The 19,426-nt window shown below is 46.9% G+C and overlaps 1 long non-coding RNA gene across 1 annotated transcript; it reads right to left on the minus strand.

Moving 5' to 3' along the window:
- Positions 1-703: 703 nt before the first annotated feature.
- LOC116415720 lies at positions 704-10,475 on the minus strand. Its single transcript, XR_004227237.1, has 3 exons — positions 10,186-10,475; positions 9,874-10,086; positions 704-870 (listed from the first exon to the last, which is right to left on the minus strand). It is a non-coding gene; the product is annotated as an uncharacterized LOC116415720 (long non-coding RNA).
- Between the last annotated feature and the right edge of the window lie 8,951 nt (positions 10,476-19,426).

Genomic DNA, 19,426 nt, shown 5'->3' on the forward strand with positions numbered 1-19,426 from the left:
TGAGGGTGGGAGGGCGGCGGGAAAATAGAGAGTCGTTAGCGCGCGTGCGGTGTCTGTTATTTTTGCATTAAAATCGTTACCCCCCGCGAGCTCTCGCTCAGAGCTTCGTCTCTCTTTTCACGGCTCGGCGAATACTGTGCTGGTAATCAGGATAATTGTCGCGGAAAATCCTATGCGCCGCTGTATACAAAGAGAATATAATCTCCGCTTATGCGACATACTATGAAGCGTATGCACTACGTCTAAATAATTAATGGCGTATATATGCGAAGGTTGACCAAAAACTGCTTCTATTTATTGTCGAGGACAATATTAAAAACATATTTCTAGAATGAATGGTATACACGAATATAGGTCTCGCAGAAAATGCTAACTGAAAAAGCTAGAAATATTTTCACAAAGGAAATCGCTTTTACTAAATCAAATTTCACGCTCGCCGTTTACGCGCGCACTATACGTTTTACCAGTGCTATTTACGCCCGCCTTTTTCCGAGACGCGCCGTTTCTACGGCAGTACGTGTGTGACGAAAATAAAGAAGCATGAAATGGGCTCTTTTTGAACTTTACCCGCCTTGTATTCGGAATCTTTGTCGCCTTCTTTCAACTCGAATGTATTGAATATTCTTACGTAAGCGTGTATTTCACCGCGATTTAATTAAAATTTACGAGGACTGTAATAAAATAGATACAAACTTACACATAGTTCCAACCGAGTCAAAGGTACGTCGAAGATTAGCATTTACTGTCCCCGTATGGACTTTTTTTACTCCTTTACTACAGTTCCTTACAAAATCCTCGTAAACCTCTTTCAGCTCCGAGGCATTTCCACACTGTCTCTGCTTGGCGGGAAATCAATCGTTAAATCCGATCCTGAAACAGAACACAAAGCGACTCTTGTGAAACTTTTGTAGATGCAGAAGAAGAGACTTTTCAGAAATAGTTACACTCTTTCCTTTCAAAAGGATTCCGAGCTCGATTCAGGACAGAAAATCGCGTTGAGCAACTTTATTGATCCTATAAACGAATAAACCTCTTCACGGCGCTCCCTCGATTTACAATCCGCAGGGTAAAAAGTATCCAAGTTTCAAGCGTGTATAATTGAAAAAAAGACACATTAACTTTTCGTTAGGCAGTCGCGCACAAAGGCATTCCAAAAGCTACTCGAGTCTCCAAATACTTCTGCGAAGCTGCGGCGCGACATTTTCATCCCGCGGCGTCAAGGCTTATTTAAAAACACAGCTCTCGCAGAGAAAAACAGCGAAAAGCCGCAACTTCAAACGCAGCGTCCGCCGCTAGAAGAAAGCGCAACAATACCCTCCGCACTCCGATCGATCAATACCTATGCGACTGCAGCTTTCTAAGCAGAGGTCACGTCTCCTACGCGCACACAAGCCTCGAGAATAAGAAGAAGAGGAGGAGGAAGAAAAAAGAGAAGAGACGCGCGCGCCTCCGCTCGTTAGCGCGCGAGCGGAAGAAGAAAAGCGTCGGCAGGTGAGGCCCAGTGTACATGGGCGGTGATTGTCGCTTCGCCGAAAGAAAATCGCCAGGAAGTCGATTTACGAGGACGGGCGCGTGCAGATGCGCTGTTTGCTTGCACACAAGCGCCAGGTGAGAGAGCTGTCGGAAAAGCCATGGGCGCGTGTGGGTATTATACGCTCTGCGTGTAGGATACAAATAGGGCCTTTGCACGTGGCTGAATGGACGGACGCGTGCGCTCCGCTTTGGTTTGACGTCTTATTCACTTTGTGACTTGCGGATTGCTTGTGGGCCCGCAGAGCCTTTTTTTAAAGCTTCTTTTGTACGGGGGAGAGGCGCGCGCGAGCAGCGCGACAGGTAGTCGCGGATGCACGTTTCGAGAGGATAATGCCTTTTCCGGAGGTGTTACACGCGGAGGATGTAAAATTCGACTGCGCGAGTGTTATAGCTCGAGTTTTTCTTGGTATTGTAGGACTTTTCTATCTCGTTGGTTGTTCAGTACGTATATTACGGGCTCCTTATATCACTTCATACGTTCAAGTAGTCGAGTCAACTGCAAGTCATACATGTGTATGACTTGCAGTTGCTGCTGTTTTATCTTTTAACGATAATTAAAAAACGAAAAGAAAAGGAAACTGCATTTCCATCAGAATCGACCTCGTTCGACTCGAAAATAAATCAGCCGGAAGACGTGTACCGCCACACACAATGCAGCGCCTAACACCGTCGTCCACGACAATCGAATTTGGTCCACGCACGCGAGTGTAACAGTCTATAGCCCAGCGGCGCGCGCGTGTACCTACAAATTGACTGCAGCGGGCCAGCATGGCGTATATATTTTGCTCCCGACGATCCATCACCGAAGCTACGTACATACATACATATACAGTATACTTATACAGTTACAGCCAAGGGCGATCCTTGGCAGGAAGGAAAAAAGAATTGGATTTGGAAACTAGGTCCGAGAAGCGCGTATACAGCACGCGGGTCGACGGGGCTGGTATTTAGACGCTGATCTCACGTGGCGAGACATCTGTCGCGCGCGAGAGACTACAGGGCACCCCTTGATGTGTACACGTATAGCAGCTTTCGCTCTGAAGTGTGTGTACCAGCTCGACGTGCAATGTTGTAGTAAGCAAGGCTGGCGTTGTTATTATTGCGTTATGCTTTCAATCTCGAAAAATTATTTCAATGCGCTGTTCGATCGAAGATTACCATCGACGCAGACATACCAGTAGAGATTTACACTGCGAGCGAGCAAGCCAGCTCTCGGGTTCACGAATCAATCCTATCCTATCCTACACACGACAGGCGCGCGTCACTCGTCAAAATCTCTCAGCGAGAGATAGTTTCTCCCTCTCTCTCTCTCTCTCGGAAGGCGACGAAAAGCAAGAAGCTGCGCGCGTACAGAAACAAAGAGAAAGCGAGACGAAATCCAAGACAATAACACAGAGCGCTCGCGTCGAAGAAAGTATGCAGTGTACAAGAGAGAGAGAGGGAGAGAAAGGCATCTCACTCTCTCTCTCTCTCTCCTTCTCTCTCGCGCGCGTGCGCTCGCTGTCCGCGGGGGTTCCCCGATTTACATACGCACCGCATAGATCCATCCCGATGCTATAGGTATATATCCATCCTCGGCTCGTTATACACGTGTCACCTTTGCGCGCGCGGCTCACCCGTTGGGTGTATTATGAGCGAAAACGCTGAGGGGCACAGACGCGAGCGGTCCACGTGTTTGGAAAGCGAGCGATATAGGTATATACATATATACGTATATGCGCGTGCGGTGATTATAATACGTCCGGCGAGTAGTAGAGTCTATTTAGAGCTCGTTAGCGGTGACAATGCGCCGTCGCCAGCTGATCCCCGGTAACGAGCTCGAGGAGAGAGACTTTTGTGCGAGGGCGTAAATCCGCGCGCGACTCGGGCTTTTGTGCGCCGCTCTCGGATTATTATATACGTGTACTGCAGTGTAGTCTGTGCAGCGGATTTGCGATGGGGTGATGATGGGTGTACAGTGGATTCGAGGATTCGGACGACGAGATGAGTTTGCAAACAGAATTTGTAATGTACGATTTGGCTCCTGTTGTCGTGTGTCGATCGATGTATAAATTAACGAGTATAGGGAATAACAGACAAATATTTTAATCCAAAGATACCGATGAGAGGCTAAATAGAAGACTGAGGAGGCTGGAAATAGATATAGAGCCGAGAGCTCGAGACACGCACGTATACCGAAAGCGAGTTACGAGCCAATTAGCGCGACTCGCGGGACGTCGGTTTGTATTTACGAAAGGCTTAACGAATGGATCGCCGCGTCAACTCGACTATGTTTGTTTAAGATCCCGACGTCCGCGAGAACTAATTAACCCTCAGCGGTTAAATGAGTGCGAATCAAGCTGGCTAATCATTATAATCAACCAAATATTTGTGCTCGGTCTAAGCAACGTGTCGCGCCTATCCAGCTCAGCACACCCAAAACACGGCTATTTCGGTAGAAGACCGAAAGTTTTTTCCAATCGCAACAGCACACAACGATCTAATTCCTCTATTTTCAGTGCAGTAGCGCGCGCAGCGCTAAACAAGCATTAATCCGCGGCTCCTTAAAAATTATGACATCCCGAAGAGCCCACTCGCTGCACACATGGAAGGCGTTATTATACACACGCGCATACACTTCCCTTCCCCCTTGATCCTCCCTGATTAATGCCCGGCGTGGCTTTTTGTATAAATACTCGCGGGCAAGGTGCAGTGCGCGAGGGATTTAACGAAATGTAAAACAGCGCCGGATTATACTCGACTGGTTCCGGTGCGGCTTTCCACCGCCTCTATATACACTTCCTTTTAATATACACGTGCGCCGACGGTTAACCGGTGTGTAAGCGCTGAAAGCTCGTAATTTATCGGGGCTAACGTGTGAAGTAAGTATACTATATCCTATGTGTGTGTGAGGACGAGAGAGAGAGAGAGAGAGAGAGAGAGAGGGGGAGAGTTTCGAGGAGGGTAATTCGATTCCTGGCATATGGTTGTTTTTCCCGAGCTTTTTTCTCATCGGGGTATTTACAAGTCGTTTTGCTTCCGAGGAGGCGGTTTTGTTGTTTTTCGGGGAGTGGAGAGGAGGTGTGCGAGGAAATCGGGCTTCTGTGTGCGGGAGGACTAATTTTGTGTCGATTTCTTAATCGCTTGCGTGTTGGCGTACGCGGGAAATGGTATTGAAAAAAAGCGACAGAAGGCATCGGTGCAAGGCCAAGGCCACGATCGAAGATTAATCCTAGAGAATTAAAGCAGCCTCAGAAAATATTGTAGAGCATTACTCCGAACCTGTACACGCAACAAGCGTGTATAATGCCGACCGCTTTGGTGAAATAAAATTTCACGCTGAAATACGTGCGGGGGCTTTACACAGAGTAACGCATCGGCAATTAAATAGACGGAGCAAAAAGTGTGTCGAAGGAAAAAATGAATTTCTGCGTGTGGACGCGACTTTACAACGAGCGTGGCTAACGCGCTTTAAATTTATATATCCCTCGTGTATGTATAACCCGTTTTTCATTGTTTATCGCGCGCGGCATATGCCGGTGTGGCTAATGGGCCGTCATCTGTGCTTCTATTCCGCTGCAGTACACTTAAGAGGGCGGCTAGTCAGCAAATTTTTAAACGAGTTTAAAATCATCCGTGTATCGTATACGCCACGCGACGCTTCTGCTTTTCGCGCTAATTGATGGGCGATGAGCTTGCGAAAGACAATTCCGTATAACGTCTCATTTACAGCACAGTACATCGTAGTTTTTATAACCATAACCATACATCTCGGAGAATAGCAGAACAATACTGAATAATCTCTATAGAAAAAGACCTTCGCACGTCGCGGAATAGCGCTCATCACCCGTTCGCCGAAAAAAGCCGTCCTCTCCAGCGAAAAAAAAGCTCGAACAATTACGCAAGTACGAGCGGCGAGAGGAGCAGTGAGCGACATGGGTTGGCTGCATCACACGCGCACAGAGGGATGAAAGGTCAAGCCGATGAGGAAGGTGGCCAAGACACCGGGCGGTCTCTCCTCTCTCTCTCTCTCTCTCTCTCTCTCTCTCTCTCTCTCTCTCATAATCTACACTCTGTAGCCCGGCTGCCGCGACTCTCGAGGCCTCCGCAGCGGGCGTCTCTTGTATATAGCCCGAAATTGCGCGTTAACGTGTGCCTGTGCAGTCGGCCGTCTTCGGGAAAAAGGGAGCTTGTCTCTTGCGTATACTAGTATACGTCCCAGCAGGATGATGGGCGGCAGCGCACGCCTGGAATACCGAAATAATAATTGGCGGATGTGCTGCTGCTGCAGGCTGAGAAAAATTGATTTTCACGCTGCACGGCAATTTGGAGGAAGATTTTTGCGCTAATGTCCGTCGATCATTGGAAATGAATCGGTTTTGCAGATGCGCGTGCGGAAGCTACTGACGATGCCTGCGCTACTTGATTTATGCTAATGGCTCTAGTTTTCTGCCGATGCCATTGGTCGCGCTTTCACGCTCTATTATTGTACGTGCAAAGAGTGAATGCGTAACGAGGTGTGGAAAGATTTAGTTAAAAAATTAAAAAATTAGACTATACGATTTCCAATGCATGAAAACAAAACTGTTTTGTAGCTAGCTATTCTCCCACCGCTTTAACTCTCCAAGTCTCTGGCCAGCGAAGATAGGTGACGCGCGAAGGTATTTATCCAGAACGACCTCTTCTTCGACCTGCTTAATTGAGTCACTCACGCTGTAACTGCATAAAGCGTATAAGCTCGAAAATACATTTCTCCCTGAATATATGAACTTTTGTAGCAGAGATTGCAAAAAGACTGCCATGTCTATACAAGCTTTTTAAAAAAATATTCCAGATCATCGGTATCCAAATCCACGAAGGTTTAACACGTCAAAAGCGTATAATATCCGCGCCGTACACACAACGAAAATCCACTTATTTGAATGATAATCCCGAATCCCCGAAAGCGTCGGAATATAATAATAACTTCCCGCATCGGAATCTCCTCTCGCTCTACCCTCCGAAAGAAGCGACGTCCCAAAGTCACTCCCCAAGAGAAGTGGGATTACAACGACAAAAGTCGCTTTTATAAAAGCCACACACTATATACTCATTCTTGCGAGCATATACCCAAATTCAAAAGCAATATCAGATACACATTGTGCGCCGAGGCTGTATACGTATCCCGCGATGAGGAGACATGCAAATTGAGCCGACAGTGTGTGTGTAGTGAGACGCGCTTACACTTCCGAAAATTTCGTTGAATGATCAGCGGATGATCCATCATCAGCGGGGGTTTCTCGTGCGACGCGTATAATGAAAAAGCTATGGGAAATCCGAGTAAGGCCGTCAGTGCGAGCTGTGTATGGTCGAAAAGTACAAAGTGGAACACCTCGGTTTCGAATAACCAACCGCTTGCAGGTATACTCTTACACTTACACACGAGTAGTGTGAATAAATCCATCTTCCTTTTTGCAAAATTGCCTTTCTCGCACTATTACTTATTCGCGGCGGAGAAAAAGCAAGCATACGCTCGATCGGAAATCTATTTTTTCAAACATATCCGCTCGATTCCACTTCAATATTTACTCTATTCAAAATTTCGCCCTCTACTCTCACGCCCGAATTAATCAGCGCTTCGCACTTCAAAGGAACAAATGTTGCTCGGTTTACAGACTCGCCAGCAAAGTTTGTTTATTTCCGCGCTACTCCTGCGTATAGAGCGAGAGACGAGTCTTTCTAAGAATCTTTTTGCCGGCGTCTAATCAGACCACTACCAGCTGACACGTAATACACACGCGCGCGCTGCGCCTTTGCTTGATATTGTATATATCGGGGATTCTTTTTAATCTTCCGCCCCTTCGCCGCACTACTTGAAAAAGTATACAGTGCGATTCTCTTGCTACAAACAGTCCATCTCTCTTGCGCGCGCTTTCTACGGAGATTCGCGGCGCAGCGCGTAAATTCGCGCCGAATGTCGATTCTATTTACACTCGAATTGATAGGACACGCGTCACTTATACATTACACCGTCATCGAGAAGATTCGAGGAGGAAAGTGAAGAAGCAAATATTTGTAAGTGGGCGTCGAAGAGGCCGCGGTGATATTCCTGCTAACGATGCGTCGAACGAAAACACCAGTCTCTCTCGGATCTTTGAGAAAAAATCTCTCTAACTCGCAGCCCAGGTCAGTATATACACATAATTAGCCGCAGCTGTCCGCGCGCGTATGCGTGTGTGTGTGTGCGTGTGTATGCGAGCGCGTGAGAGAAAAAGCGGAAAGAAAAACAGCTCTCTCGCGTGCGCCACACACTGCTCGCGCCGCGCTCGTTTTCCGGCGGCGCCGCTAAGCAAACAGCCCACTGGCTGTACCGCTGGTTTACACTGTCTCTTCGAAACGTTAACCAAACAGACTTTGAGAGCCGCCGCCGCTATCTTCGGGGCTACTGGATTTTGGAATGTCGGCAGCGGTAGCTTTCTTGCTATCTTTCGACTTCTGGGATGAAAAAGGTCGGCTATACGTCGCGAGAGATAGATAGAGAGAGAGAGAGAGAGAGAGAGAGATTCTGCTGAGGGTAGCGTTAAAGTGCCTTCGCGCCGCCTATCGGCACTAATCGGAGAATGCGGCCAGTTCTAAATTTACAAAATCGCATCGATCGGCACCAACTATTTCATGCTCGTTAAAAAAAGAAATCGAATGTGCATACAGAAACATAAGGTACAACACTCGCAAAGCACCCGCCGCAGTCAATCGCGCCGTAATATCGTAAATCATCGCAAAAAACCTGCGCGCACAGCCCGATTTCGTAATTTCCAATTATACCCTCGCGAGCAGCGCAATAAGCTCTCCGACATACATATATATTACGCGCTCGCGCGATGCTTATGTGTGCACAGAGAAGCGCTTGCGGCGAGAGCGTTTATTTAATCGAGGCGCCTTTAACTTACGACCGGTAAAACACTCGTCGCCCAGCGCTACTCTCGCGCCCGCGCGTGTGTATACGCGAGTGAGCTTTCGTAGAAGAAGAAGAGGCCGTGTGTGTATGATGGATCAACAAGCGATAGAGAAAGAGAGAGAGAGATAGGGGGGGGGGAGAGATCTCGTCGAGCGGAAGCAAACGAGTTGTGTGTAGCGTCGCGGAGTATAGCGTCTTAAGCTGATACGGAGGCTCGAAAGCAAAACAGATCTTCTTCGCGGTATAAAGAGCCTTTGTGTAACGATGAAACGCTCTAATGAAAAGAAGCACAAAACACACACCGCGCGCACTTATACTCGCTTGATCGTTGCTCTACAGCCTATGCGTGTCTGAATCAACGTGTGGATGCGCACAAGGGCCCCGACTTCCTGTAAATAATCTCGGAGTATCGTCGCGAACGACTAATCCGCTGCTCGAGAGATTCTTCTTCTCATTTCTTTATGCTATTTATACCATACACCAATAAAAATTAATCACTCGCGACACCTTAAACCAACAACCAGTCAGAATCGAACAAATTGTCACGGCCCATTGTAATCCGTCCAACGTATCTATATATGATATACAGTATATGTGCTCACCTCATCGTCCCTCAAAGAAATTCGCTGAGTCGTCGCGTGTAGCATACACGCCCGCACGACAAATACACGCATAACGACGTTTTTATTGAAGCCGATTCGAATTTGTAAAACGCATTATTACAGCGCTCGATAATATAATGCCGGAGGATCATCGTCGTCCCGACGGGCCGAAAGAGAATAAGAGATCGGTACAGATATATACAGAGAGGACGACAATGCGGGAGAAGTGCTGCGCGGCGGCGTATTAAAATGTCACTAGAAACCGAGATCCGTGATTTATAGCGAGCTGCAGCCATACCAGCTCATTGTGCATCTCGCAGTGTCTACACCTACACACACACACAGTCGAACAATATCATCGACTCCGTTTCCGCAAGTCACGTGACCGGGCGTCGGCGTGACGAATAAAATGTTGTCGATATATATACAAGTACACACGCGTCACTCCCACCATAATGCAGTCGCATGACAACAATGCGAGCCTGTGGACCGAAGCCGACTTCCTGTTACTCTCATTGGCCGCAAACCGAAACCGAGAGAGCTGCGAGCTTTGTCCCTTTTTTCGCGCCCCCTCTGCGACTTTCCGACTTCTCTCTCTCTCTCTCTCTCTCTCTCTCTCTCTCTCTCTCTCTCTCTCTCTCTCTCTCTCTCTCTCTCTCTCTCTCTCTCGACGGAATCCGATCAATGAGGACCGGTGATTTGCGAGTAGTCGCCGCTTCTTTCTTCCCCGGCATTGTGTCGTCGACGACGTGTCCTGTGTCTGCAGCGGCCATTCGAGAGGAGAGTATACACGGCCAATCGAACGCGAGCCTCTGTGTACTATACCTCGTTCTTCTTATTCTCTCTTTCTCGACGTCTTCTTTTTAGGCGTGTGTCCTTCCCGGAGATACATCCATCACTCAGCCTCGTCGTCCCCCCGCGGACTCCATTCTCTTCTCTCGAGAGCCTCTGGTGTCTGCGGATGTACAGATGCAAAGAGTGGTTACACTGATACTGTGTGTATTTCGTCCAGGTGTTGCTCGGATTGAAAGAGGAATGCTATACAGAGAGGAGAATTTTTTATTAGAGGCATAAATATAATTATTGCAATGAAAATGAAATAAAGAAAAGACTCCTGTGTAGGAATTCTCGGCTTACCTGCCTTATCTTGTATAAGTCTATACGTATGTGTGTGTGTGTGTGTGTGTGTGTATACTTGTGTAGTTATATCCTATTACAAGATAATCCAGCGACCCAGGAGAGTATCGCCAAGATGATCAAGGGTATCGGCTTTCGTTTTGGAAGATCGACGAGTATTCAAACCGAGTATAATCGACCTGCAGAATGGAATAAAAGAAAATTAGTACTATTTTGCTGTGCGGAGAGAAAGAAGAAAATGTCGATCGCTATCAAAATATATCCTCGTCTTCGAGTCGACGCGGGGCGTTTTGTTTCCTCGTCTCGAAAAAAAGCATTATATCACATGCGCGAGATCGTCACGGAAAAATCCAGCTGTTTTCCCGAGCTCCGTAATTTTCCAAAAAAATGCGCCGATATCGAAATTGAAAAATTTATTGTATACAGAGAATGAGAGAGAGAGAGAGAGAGAGAGAGAGAGAGAGAGAGAGAGAGAGAGAGAGAGAGAGAGAGAGCCTCAGCGAGGACATATTGCTCATCGTCGTCAGGTTCAGCTGTACATAAAAGAATCGCTTCTCTTCGGCGAAGAACATGCCTTATCTCTCACGCTCGACTATAGCCTGATACTCTCAATATTATTAAATATTTCCAACTCGCCGACAAAAACAAAACTATATATCGCGTGTATTATTTGCGCGTACGTGATCCCCGTATTTCGCTCGAGCTAGAGATAATCGCGCACGTGCATAGCCCTCCCGCGAATTCCAAGTGCCTTATATACAAGCCGCTAAATATTTGCGCGAGGCGAGTTTGCATTTTACATCGAGTAAATATTCGATAGTACGGAATAGCGATTATATAGTGCATATCCGTGTGTACAACGGAGACTCCGCATTTTTACACACACTGTTATTTATATCCCCAATCATTTTCTAAACACACACGCGCGACTCGGGAAAATCCCAGTTGCAAGATCGAGTATAAAGTGTCACGTTCTAATAAGCCAATATTTCCTCGGCCCTTAGAATATACGCGTACTTTCAAATTACAGCCGTAAGGGAGCGCGCATAAACGTCAATGCGGCCGAGACGGTAAGCGGTACATTAATCCCGAAAAGGAATTAACGATGAGCCATAAATATTTATGCGAAAGCAGACCTCGAGCGCAAAGTTCTCCGTCTGCGCGTGTGGAGGTGTGTGTAAAGCTGGCCGTAAAAACCCGGTCAGAGTGTGTATATCCGCTGCGAGTATAGAGCGACGTGTTACAGTATACTTTTATCGGCCTGTAACCGGACGCCAATTATCGACGCCTCCAAGGAGCCGAGGATGTGAAACCCAAGACGCCCGGCTGATCCTGCGCGCGACGTCTACATTCGAATATATGCGCGTTTATTAAGGCCGCCCGCGGATTGTTGTAAGATTTGTGTGAGATTTATGCGCTTTTATTGCAGTCACCCCCGGTGTTGCGTCGACACCGTACTATATAGCTGTCAGCTCTTTTCGATTATCCCAAGAAAAAAAACTATATTTATACACCCGAAATACTCAATTCGTATTTCGATTCGATTCGCGCCTCGATAAGTGTCAATTTTATCATCACACACTGCGCTGCGCGGCAGCGGCAGGTTACGTATTTTGATCTCCAATTATATCCACCCTCGCGCCTTCGAGATCGCTCGTTATAAAAGGCGCTTGCGCCGCATGTCCTCTATACCGCTCGTTAAATCCCGCGCCGAAAAAGAGAATGTAAAAATCCAACACCTGCGACTCTCCAGAATGTTTAAGGAAAAAAAGGAAGAAAAATGAAGAGCGAGAAAATCCGGGAGGGCGCGCGCAGGTAGCGCCGTAAAAACGCGCGTCCCTGCGCAGCACTGCGGTCTGTGTTTATAGAGAGTCTTTACGAGAGGAAAAAATTTATAAGCCCCCCCCCCCCCCCAATTAACGCCATGTGCTACGAGGAAAATAGTTTGGGAAAAGCTGGCGGGAGAGAAACGTGTGGGAGGAGAAGAGGTGAGTATATCAATGGGAAGAAGCTCCGAAGGATGCCACGCAGTTATACGATCGACTGAGTTGCGGGCGCGTTGGTTGGGTGATTTATATTTACGTCTCGTGACTTCTCTCTTGACTTTTTGAGAGCTGTACGCTTCGAATGTCTGGTGTACAGCGTTTTGTTTTGAATTTACCTCAGAGAGACAAAGTTGCGGAGCGAGTGTATGTATAACAGAAAAATTTCGATTTTATTTTTACTGCCTTCACAGATACACGCGGTTTACGACGTCCATGCCCCGAGTTCGTTACGGGGATATACTTTACATTTTCCTAAAAAGGGCCGTAAAGGCCGAGAGCTCCGTCTCGCTGTAAAATTTCCTCGTATATTTACGTTTCGACCGCGACGGAAAAAAATTACTATTGTCCGCAGTTTGACTAGGCGCGCTCTTGAGCGGCGTGAAATAATCGAAAGATAAAGGCGCGAGACGATCGAGATACGCGCACATGTGCGGGAGAACGATGTGAAAAGGTCGGATGGGAATACGGTGAATTGGAGGCTCGAGAGAAGAGAGCTACAGCATCGAGAAGTTGCCGGACATTGAATGAATTGAATCAGTTAGTCGGACGACATTCTATGATCCATCTTTTGTGCGTGCAAATATTGCCTCTTTCTAAAGGCTAAGTGCCGTAAGGCTCAACTGCTTCATGACCTTAACGAGTCGCCGAGTCGCATTGAGAGCGAGCTTTGTCCGGCAATGAGCTGCTGCCCATCGGGGCTAAGTGTCTAGTTTGGCCCACAGGACAACTAAAAGCACAGCGCAGTTCAAGAACGCGCAGATAGTACCAAAGCGTTTCCCTCTTTTCTCAAATTCGTATCCGTTTATTTATTTATACTTCGAGATCGACTGTTTACCCATCGGCTTTCCCCGGCCCTAACAGCATCGCGGCGAAAATTATGTAAACAGCGCGCTATCAGCGCGCGCAAGGTGCACATACAGCCCTCCTCGCCCCCGCGGCTCATCGGCTTTCTCAGCCAGCGCTTCTAAGAGTAAGCTACTCCCTGACTCCGCGTGGCGCGTAACCAGCTTATACACTGACTTAAGTCGTCAAGGCGATCGAGAGCTTTTACGCGGGGAAGGAGCAAAATCACGAGCCCAGTGGGTATATATCCGGCGAGGACAGTGCGACAGAGAACAGTTCCGTCCTCGTGTATATACACGCGGACATCATAATGCCTTCTCCATGACCGGTCCCCACGGCGCGAGCGCGTTTAGCCTTTCTCCGGCTAATTCCCACAAAGTCCGGCACCGCCTCTCCGCGGGACGAGCTCTCTCGCACAACAGACCACCCCCGGGCGCCCCCACTTTATATTTTCATATTCTCGCGTCGAGCTTTCAGCGCTAACTAGGACGACTGCGGCGGAGTCGAGCCGTGGCGCGCGACCCTAATACAAATCCAGATTATTTTTGCCGGAGAGACGGGGGGATTATCCGGCGAGCTACTGCGAGGTAATTCTGATTTCGCTGAATGGAATGACGGCGATGTGGTGCTGTGGGTCACCGAGGCGAGAGAGAGAGAGAGAGAGAGAGAGGGAGTTTGTTGCTTCAGCTCCCGGACGCTCGACAAATATTTTCCTCGCTGTTTTGGAAATTCGAGGTCGGCCGGCTTCTCGACGCCTTATACCACTGCGGGACGATGCCTGCCTTACCGACCGCTTCGGGTTTGCCTTCTTTTTGAAAGAGCTTCATGATTTCTTTCGCTTGGTTTTTAATAACGTTTTATACCTAATTCCAATTTTCAATAAATTTTATTTTAAAAACTTTAGAATTCCAGAAAAGCATTCAGTCAACGCGGCCTAAGCAGATTCACACGAATGTACGTGACACCGCCACAACGAGCACAGCGCAGGCATATAATCGAGCTCCTTTCGCACTTTCCGACAAAACAGCGCGGTCAAGATTAACCAGTCAGCAAAGCCATTTACAGCACAAAGCAACGCTCCGCTTACACACGCACACACACACGTCCCCCGCAGTCGCGACCAAGATCATCTCCTTACGCTCTCACATCACAGTCACGTCGACCGACCCGCTTAACTTTTTAACTTTCGCTCCCTAGCTGCGCCGAAATCGCATTAAAAACAGTGCACAGCCTTCTCGGAAGCTTCGCGCCGCAGTAGCCCTTTCTCGCCGCACATAACCCCTTACAATGCATTATACTCAGCGAGCGAGATTAACTTCCGAAAGGCAATATTCCGCTCGCGGAATCCATAACCCGCATACGCGTTCGCTCGAGCGTATACGCGTCTCCATACACGCGACACAAAGGCATTAGAAGGCTCCGTGACTCCGTCTCTCTCTCTCTCTCTCTCTCTCTCTCTCTCTCTCTCTCTCTCTCTATGTGCGCAGGCAGGACTGCGGGAGAGCTAGACACGGGGGTTATTCCATTCGCGAAACTCTTTTTCTCGCATAAGTATATAACTTCTTCCGCTCGACTCGTCGACTTTTGCCCGACGACGCGCATTGGTATTATTCCTGCGCGGGGGATCATCCGTTTGACTGCTGCTGCTGTTCTTTTTTGTTCGGGCCCGAGTCCTTTGACTTTTCGACTGCGCGACTCGGGCTGTTGTTGTTGAAAATATTTGTTGTTAACGGAAGCGTACAGCGAGCGCGAGTCAATATTTGCGTGGGAGAGACGAGACGAGCGTTGGCGGTGCGAGGAGTTTTGTAAACATATAATTTTTTGCTCGCTGGAACATAACGTGTCGACAAGGAATATTGTGGTGCGGCAGATTAGTGTTTTACAGGTGGACTGATTATTTCTGTGCTAACAGGGAAAGATACGCTTTGTTTATTTAAAGTTTGAGCGACGTCGATCAGCCGTACGTGTAACTTTGGAGATTCTGATTGCCCGCTCGTGAATCGCGTTTATCGCGCATTCGTCGATTATAAAAGTTTGATGTACTTTGTACACATCGCAATAAAAAAAAACACAATGTCAAATTTAGTTCGAGCACGATTTTAGTCGATTCGAGGAAAACTTTCAAGGAATTCTCGCCTCCTCTTGGCACTTTCTCACGAGGGTCAACTCCGTCGCGTCATACTCGCGCGCGCTGCAGGTATATCATTTGCTACTTTTGTCGAATCATAGTTTCCACAATAGAGACACGCCTTTCCCCATTCAGCGCTCGCCTCGGGGATAAAAATACAGAGCCGATAATTTGCCAAGAATCGTGTACAACGTGCGGGGATCTGTGTGTGTGTGTGTGTGACTCGAGCTTTCTTTGCTTCTTATACTCCTGCGAGTTTCCAGCTGCTTTCTCTTCACAACATCGGCAGTTACGTACAACATAAGTATAATATTCACGATAAATTCGCAGTCGGACGAAGAGAGGTAGAAAAACGGATTTTCAACAAAAACATGTTCGTCATAGTCGGCTAGAAAAGCAAACGCGACTTCCGAACGATTCCCAGGTGTTGAAAAGCGTGTGGCTCAATCCAGCGAGCAAAGCTACTCTGTTTATTTTAAACGGAAAATCTCGCTGAAAAGAAACGCGGGAAAATTCATCCTTCCTCCCTTTAATTTCGCCCGTGTAGCGTATCGAAACCCCCCCGACATCTCTATATCCCGTCCGCACAGGATGCGAGAGTAAGTGAGTGAGAGAGAGAGAGAGAGAGAGAGAGAGAGAGAGAGAGAGAGAGAGAGAGAGAGAGAGAGAGAGAGAGAAGTATAAGGTCGCGCGTGACAAGCAGAGCAGCTTTGTTGAGCAAATAGGCTCGTTTGTTGGACCAATCGCCGACTACCTGGCGCACTGCGGAGCGGATCGTATCCGTGCAGCCTGCAAGTGCACGCATCTCTCTCTTTCTCTCCGCGGAGGGCCTCGCAGGAAAAGGGGGCGCGTTCGGGGGCACGGAATAATGGCTTTTCCTCGCCTGCGCCGCGCAGTCGTCGGTCCCTTTTTCTTTGACTTTTCAGCCGGCGGCAGCGGCGGCTGCGGAAAAGGCCCCGGAGTGAAAGAGACATCTCAATAGGCGAGAGCGAGCGAGAGGGAGAGAGAGAGAGAGAGAGATAAAAAGCGAGGGGCGAAGGTCTCTGCGCGCTGCGACGATAATGATGTAATGAGTGCTCCGTCTCTCCGCGATTCGATGCGGCAAGCCGGCGACCTGCCGTATAATGCGAGTAGGAGGAGTACCGCCCGTGAGATCTATTTTTCTCGACGTCGGAGGCCTTCTGAGCTATAAGTCTTCCAAGAAGGTGGTACTACTGGACAGAGGCGATTTTTTTTCGCACAGGGCAGATGATCGGAGACTGGCTGCCGGACTGTGGACGCGATGATGCTTCTAAATTAGGATGCGGAGTTGAAAGAGCTACTTGTTTGAGAGAGATGTCGATCTACTGTTTCTGCGAGAGGGGCGTTTTGTCTTAGCTCTTTGATGGCTGCGATAGCTCGACCGGCTCGATTTGGCGGTGTTAGCTTTTCCTCGTGCGCAAGAGGCAGATGCGCTCGCTTGCAGGCGAAGTTTAGTCGCTCGAGGTACACTGCGGCTGGATAAATATTTGTCTAACTAAGTCTTGATTTTCGAGCTGCCTTGCTTAATTGAAGCATATTTAATTATTTGATCCACGAGATGCAATGGCAAATAACGTTGAAATATACACTGAGAGAAAGATATCATTGCCGTAAACATGTACACACGTTAGGAGCAATGATTGCTAATATATTCGTGTACATCTTACAAATATTCTATACGAAACAAAAACAGTTTGTATGTACAAAATATTGCGGGAAATATCTGTATGTTAATAGTTAACATATGAATTTCATGGCTATCGTGCGTAGTATTGCGTGCAGATGGCGTTTCTCTCGTACCGCCTAACCTCAAAATCCGTCATCCTCTTTCCTCTCCTCATACAAAAAATATTCTTGAGGGTTTATTTATCATGAATAATCAATAAATCATTAATAATAGAACGAAAGCAACTGAATATACCTAAGGAAGCATGCAAAGTGCCTTTGGAATGATATAATGTCAAAATACAAAAATTTGTCTTTCATCGGACTTTTGGGTCTAAATACCAGATCTGATAGTTTTAGAGATAAAATAATAAGTGTGATTCCAACTGATTCAGCAGCCTCTGGCATTTCCAAAATGGTTTATATCAACTAGTTTATGACTATTAGTTCAAAAGTTATTGGAAAAATTCAGTAGTGTGTTAAACATCATATCGTAATCATTCATTTTTCACATTTGAATTGACGATGAAAGGCAAAATTTTGAATTTTGACATTATATCACTGTAAAGTTACTCAGCATTAATAAAATTCATACAAGTGTGTTTTCTAAGAATTTTTATCTGATTACTTTATAAAGTCTATGAAATATCGTAACGGGAAGCCATATGTTAACTATTCACATACAGCTATTTGGCATATAACATAGCTACGTTAACTATTAACATACGTATTATTGGCTCAAATCAAACATGCCTATGTTAACAGTTAACAAATATGTTTGCTGCAATGTTTCTTTTCTCTCAGTGTATGATTTCAGTTTTAGAAGAACCAAATGCTACGTCTACTACTGTCATATAGCGTAAGCGGCCCAAGCAGCAGGCCCAACAAAAGGCAGTTTTGTCTCGGCGAAGTATGCTATTAATTTGCATATATAAAAAAAAAAAAAAAAATAAGTAATTGCGGAATCGTTTATAACGTTCATAACTGCAAGAAAAAAACTGTCGGTTCATTAGTTTATTTATAAAAAATAAAAAACTGTTTACGCCGCGAGAATGTACAAAAACTCGTATTTCTCAGGATATATGCTTCCGAATGGGTCGAAATCACCGGTAATCGGTGACACAACGACACACACACTGGAGCTCGCAGATTTCGACGAGGGAAATGGGAGAGCGCCCATGCGCCACCTATCGTTGCTGGCCAGAGACTCGAAACTCTAGGAAATCTCAATCTTAAAATTTTCGTCTGAAAAAGACATACAAAAAATTAGATGAAATAAAGACTGTCAAACAGAAAATTTGCCACACAACGAATATCGGTATAGTCTATAGCTATATAAAGAAGCTAACCAAACATCTCCATCACGAGCTCCGCGCACAGCAGCAGCCGGCAAACCGAACGACTATACGGCTAAACTGATTATCCCTAAATAGTCCAGCATTATACAAAACCCCCAATTTTTTTTAACGAGATTAGCATGCGCGCGACCGTAGAGAGACGTGTTCACAGCTTCTCGAGCTCGACGGGCCGCCTAAAAGAGCCTCGAGAAAAGTATCCAAAACGGCTGCTGTGCAGTGGCAGCAAAAGGGATGCATCGGACGACTAAATCTGCAGGTCGTCCCCGGGGGTGACGACGTTTTCGCGGTGGGGGGCCCACGCTAACGCGTATAAAGATGTCGTTCTCTCGCTCCCGGGCCAAAGGCAAACTTTACTTTTTCCTCCTTTGCGGCGCGCACGGAGCGCTACGAATTTTCCAAAGGACACGTGTATGGGACCCGCGGAGCCGACCCTTATGCGATCCATTGTTTCGCTGCGTTTTTGAAATTACACAGGCCCTGAGCGATGCGGACTGTTTTTCCGAGAGCTGCTGCTGTTTTTTCAATTCTCGCTGTCGTCGTCGACTTTGTTGCTTTGTTCAGTATGGTATAGGCATGCAGCTTGAGTGAGACGTCTGCTGGACAAGAAAAGTTCGAAAGTTAGTTAAAGATTATTTTTTTAAGTTGATCTGTCTTGACGAATAGGCAAAAAAAACTTTTGTGAAATAAATGGATACTTTTGAAATCTATAAAAAGAGCACATATAGGTACTTGCAAAATATCAACTAGTTTCTAAAATAAAGAAGACGTTTGAAGAAGCCATCGGCTCTCCCCGGAATCGATGATTGTCTTTTGAAGACTCTTTGTTGGCCAGCATACAAATTTTCCCATTTAACACATGGACCTCCGTGACTGCGCGCGCGCGCGCGTCTCGAGCCTTCAACAGCTTTTGTCAACCTACCGCATCATGGGATGAGATCTTGAGATCAAAAAAACTTCTAAGGCGATTTCGCCGCATTTTTGTGAAAAATTATTGCCTCCTTTCTCAAAGCATCTTGTGTGGCTCTGCTGATGCAGTCGCATCCCCCGTCGAAAAAAATCTCACTTCCGAAACGTGTCGTCGCGGGCTTCTGTTGAAAGCCGTACCTGTAGCCACGAACGATGCCGTTTGACAGATAGCGTTTGTACTTTTTTCACAAATCGCTTCTGCATACTTTGCTCGT

The sequence above is a fragment of the Nasonia vitripennis genome, chromosome 3, assembly GCF_009193385.2.
Source record: "Nasonia vitripennis strain AsymCx chromosome 3, Nvit_psr_1.1, whole genome shotgun sequence".
Taxonomy (NCBI): Eukaryota; Metazoa; Arthropoda; class Insecta; order Hymenoptera; family Pteromalidae; genus Nasonia; species Nasonia vitripennis.